This window comes from Nerophis lumbriciformis, linkage group LG27 (assembly GCF_033978685.3).
Source record: "Nerophis lumbriciformis linkage group LG27, RoL_Nlum_v2.1, whole genome shotgun sequence".
Classification (NCBI taxonomy): domain Eukaryota; kingdom Metazoa; phylum Chordata; class Actinopteri; order Syngnathiformes; family Syngnathidae; genus Nerophis; species Nerophis lumbriciformis.
Genome location: NC_084574.2, coordinates 980,001 through 985,000, shown reverse-complemented (window position 1 = coordinate 985,000; position 5,000 = coordinate 980,001). Strand labels below are relative to the sequence as shown.

Here is a 5,000-nt window from a genome sequence, read left to right as displayed (position 1 = left end):
AAGATAAACAAAATATGAATAAATAAATGAATGCAAAAAATAAAAAATGAATATATGAAATACAATATTTTTTACATACATATTGCTTAATTTACAATAATGATGTGCACTTTAACAACTAGGCTTACAACTATACCTAATATATAAAGGGGTGGAAAAGTGACTATTACCTGCAGGGCAAACATTAGCTAACCAGAAGGCAATAACAATGTAAACAAAAAACACCTGCTTAAAAGATCTAATACAAATGTCCCTGAGGAATGTAAGGTGGGAGTACTGTAATTACCTAACGTTACATTATTATTTTCCATAACAATTTAGCCCCCTCCACAATATTAACCCGACGTTAAAACAGAACTAGCTATTATTGATTAGCAATTGCCGAATCATGTAACATTAGCTTAATGCTAAAAAGCCAGGTTACTATTCTGTAACAGACAAATAATTTCATGTAGGCTAACGTTACCTACCTGCTACCTCTTGTCTTTTTCTCGTTTCTCCTCCTCTTCTTTTCTCTTTTTTCTTCCCTGAGCACCTGACAGTTTTGGCCGTTTTGACATCTTGTGTTGATTTTTTGATGTGGTGACGTCCAAAAAGAGTCATGATACGGGAAGGGAGGGGGCGCACCGTGCGGGGGGGGGAGGGGGGGGATGTGTAATGTTGTAACAAATAATATTTCCATTATATAGGCTTTACTTTGCATTTTAATTAACGTGGGATTATTTTTTGTATTTAGAAATAATAGTACCAACTTTTTTTCTTTTTTTTCTCCAACATTTGTGGCACTGGCGTGGCGCCCCCTGATGGACGGCGCCCTTAGCATTTGCCTATACGGCCTATGCCACGGGCCGGCCCTGGGCACAATATATATATATATGTCATACATTTTATTCATTTGTTGTTTTGTTTTTAAAGACACAGCTTTGTGTTGTTATTATTGGCTGATATCAATATTTTGGCTTTTTCTCATTGTGGTTCACACTGTCTTCCCAATTTTTATTGGTGTTTTTTCAGTTGTTTGATTATTTGATTGATTGAAACTTTTTTTAGTAGATTGCACAGTGAAGTACATATTCCGTACAATTAACCACTAAATGGTAACACCTGTCGGAGGCAGATATTTACATATATCCGAATTTTTGTGTTACTTATTTTCTTTCATAGTCATATTTGAAAACAGCTCGTGTTTTCCATTTATTCTCTTTCTGTTTCTCTGCAAGTAAACTGTGTGTGTTAACCTTGAATGCTTTGGAATGTGTTTAGACTAGCATATATTTTGTCTAGAGAGAGGGGGGAGGAGAGAGGGTTTTGGGTCGGGGAGACAGACCATTTTGGGCGGCGGAATAGAATGTTCTAGGCTAGACTGGTCTCAAAAAGTATATTTGCAAAGCTTTGAAAATATACAACAAAATACCTATTCTGTCTCTGGTGGTTTTTCAACTCAGCTTTAAGTGTCGTAAAGAGCTTGGGAGCGACTTGTGACTTGAATTCCCTGGGAGGAACAACTGGTCCAAAACGCAACACACCCCAATACGTTTTTACACTTCTTTTAGTTAATCAATTTGTTTGTTTTTTTGTGTCTAGTTCCAATGACAAAGAAGTCACGGGCCACAGATGGCCCCTCTGCCGCACATATGGGACGCAAGTCACATGGTTGTCTTGCGTCAGCGCCGGAAGTAAAATCAGCTGTTCACCTGGCGGGTTTTTCTTCTGTGACAAAGAGGGTCTAAAAACGGGGAAGTCCTTCTTTAGTTGCCGCCTTCTTTGATCTTATATTACTGCCTTTGCACAATAAATCAACACAAAATCCTGCTTTGGAGCAATGTTCACGGACTCTAGTATTTGGCTTGTTAGCTTCCTGATGGTCAAGTTTCGACAATAACTACTTAGGGACAAATGATTATCCAGAACATTGTATTTTTGAGCCTGAACATAAAGAGGATGAGCTACAAGTTTTAGAAGCTGTGTGCTCAATAGATACAACTTTTGTGAAACACTGAGCATCATGTAGTAGTATTACTAAGTGCTAAACAAGATATACAAACTATGAACATAACAAAAAATCAATCACTTACTGTACAATGTCTGCTCTCACTGGGATGCCGACTGATAGGATGTTTATATCTTGTAGTTTGGATGAAGAATTTATTAAAAGCCACTCAGAGATAAGAAAAAATAAAAATAAAAGAAAGGTGGCCACAAACAAGTCTTTAATGTCAAAGTTGACCATCTTCTCAGTTTATGTTGTTGCGTTTTGGACCAGTTGTTCCTCCCAGGGAATTCAAGTCACAATTCGCTCCCAAGCTCTTTACGACATAAAAAGCTGAGTTGAAAAACCACCAGAGACAGAATAGGTATTTTGTTGTATATTCTCAAAGCTTTGCCAATATACATTATGAGACCAGTCTAACTCTAGAACATTCTATTGCGCCTCCCAAAATGGTCTGTCTTCCCGATCCCACCACCCTCTCTCTCGTCCCATCTCTGTAGACAAAACAAATGCTAGTCAAAACACATTCCAAAGAACTCAAGGTTAACACACACAGTATACTTGCTGACAGAGCATCAAGAGAAGAAATGGAAAACACGAGCTGTTTTCAAATATGACTAAGAAATGAAAGAAGTACAACTTAAATTCGGATATATGTAAATATCTGCCTCCGACAATGTCCACAACCTTCTACTATCCAAGTGAGAGGCATGGTTTATAATCTAGAACGAACTTTTCCAGTCAGTGTGTCAATATAGCAGCATAAGCTAGTCCGCTCTCTGTGACCACGGAACCGCTAAAAGGGCCCGGCTAGCTCAGTCGGTAGAGCATGAGACTCTTAATCTCAGGGTCGTGGGTTCGAGCCCCACGTTGGGCGATTGTGTTAATATTTAATGGACCACAATGCAAAGAAGCTTTTTGTGCCATCCATTTGCCTTTTTAAAGCATTACATGGATTCAATTCTTTAGGATGTCAATAAACTTCTCAATCAAAAAGTAGTTTGTCTTCGTTAGCGCTCAAAATATCAAAATTGCTAATACTTGTTAGTATTCAGGTAGATATGTAAAAGGAGTATTTTTGGATGCTCTAAAAGGGGCTTCATGGGCGTGCTAGTGTACTTCTAATAAGCTGCATTGTTAGCCACCTGGTACTTGCCATATTTTACAACTTAGAATGCATTAAAAAAAAAGTAAAACATGTTTTATGTAGGGATTGTGAATGACAGGCAACATTCAAATAAGTGCAGTTCCACTTTTAACACACAAGGAATTTGGCAGACTGTGCTCTCTTAGTTAAATGTAAACAATAAGTATTATTGATGAACTAAAAATATAACCAAGTACTTAATATTGTTTGTTGTTTTGGGTTAGGTAGTGATGGGTCCGGCAACACCGACGCATCGGCGCATGCGTCGAGCTCATAGAGCAAAACCCTGTGTCGGTGCGCGTACCGCTTTTAGAAAGTCACGTGACCGATCATGAGCTGTTTTGGTCACGTGACCGATACGCCAACTGTGTCGCACTGACGCCTCCTCTGTGCCCTGTGAGCGGCTCTTTTCTACAGCCCGAGAAATAATAACTAAGAGAAATCGTCTAAAATGTAATACGTCAGAAAAACTTTTTTTCTTTTTTTTTAATAAAAATGTGTAAAAAAATTCACAACACGTTCTCTTAGATTTCCATGTTATGATACATGTTCACATTATTTATTGACTGTATCTAAAAAAGATAAAAATATATTTTTATTTAAATGAAGATATGAAATAATCCTAAATGAAATACAATGACTTGGTTTATATTATTGTATATACTAGGGCAGGGGTCACCAACGCGGTGCCCGCGGTCACCAGGTAGCCCGTAAGGACCAGATCAGTCGCCCGCTGGCCTGTTCTAAAAATAGCTCAAAGAGCAGCACTTACCAGTGAGCTGCCTCAATTTTTTAAATTTTATTTATTTACTAGCAAGCTGGTCTCGCTTTGCTCGACATTTTTAATTCTAAAAGAGACAAAACTCAAATAGAATTTGAAAATCCAAGAAAATATTTTAAAGACTTGGTCTTCACTTGGAATAAGCAGTAGAAAATGGATGGATGGATGGGTCTTCACTTGTTTAAATAAATTCATTTATTTTTTACTTTGCTTCTTATTACTTTTAGAAATACAATTTTAGAGAAAAAATACAACCTTAAAAATGATTTTAGGATTTTTAAACAAATATACCTTTTTACCTTTTAAATTTCTTCCTCTTCTTTCCTGACGATTTAAGTCAATGTTCAAGTAATTTTTTTATTTTTTTTATTGTAAAGAATAATAAATATTTTAGCTTCTGGTTTTTCGACGAAAAGTATTTGTGAAATATTTCTTCAAACTTACTATGATTAAAATTCAAAAAAAATATTCTGGCAAATCTAGAAAATCTGTAGAATCAAATTTAAATCTTATTTCAAAGTATTTTGAATTTCTTTTAACATTTTTGTTCTGGAAAATCTAGAAGAAATACTGATTTGTCTTTGTTAGAAATATAGCTTGGTCCAATTTGTTAAATATTCTAACAAAGTGCAGATTGGATTTTAACCAATTTAAAACATGTCATCAAAATTCTAAAATTTATCTTAATCAGGAAAAATTACTAATGATGTTCCATAAAAAATTTTTTTTAATTTTTTCAAAAAGATTCAAATTAGCTAGTTTTTCTCCTTTTTGTCGGTTGAATTTTGAATTTTAAAAAGTCGAAATTGAAGATAAACTATGTTTCAAAATTTTATTTTAATTTTTTTCATGTTTTCTCCTCTTTTAAACCGTTCAATTAAGTGTTTTTTTCATCATTTATTCTCTACAAAAAACCTTCCGTAAAAGGAAAAAAAAAATGTACGACGGAATGACAGACAGAAATACCCATTTTTTTATATATATAAATGTATTTATTTAGCTATTCTTGTTTAAATCACACTTACGTGTAACTTACAAATGACAATATATTTATTTATTTAAGTGTGTATCAAACTGGTAGC

General features: G+C 35.1%; 1 non-coding gene across 1 annotated transcript; it reads left to right on the top strand.

Moving 5' to 3' along the window:
* Positions 1–2,794: 2,794 nt before the first annotated feature.
* trnak-cuu (transfer RNA lysine (anticodon CUU)) lies at positions 2,795–2,867 on the top strand. The gene has a single exon. It is a non-coding gene; the product is annotated as a tRNA-Lys (tRNA).
* The last annotated feature ends 2,133 nt before the right edge of the window (positions 2,868–5,000 follow it).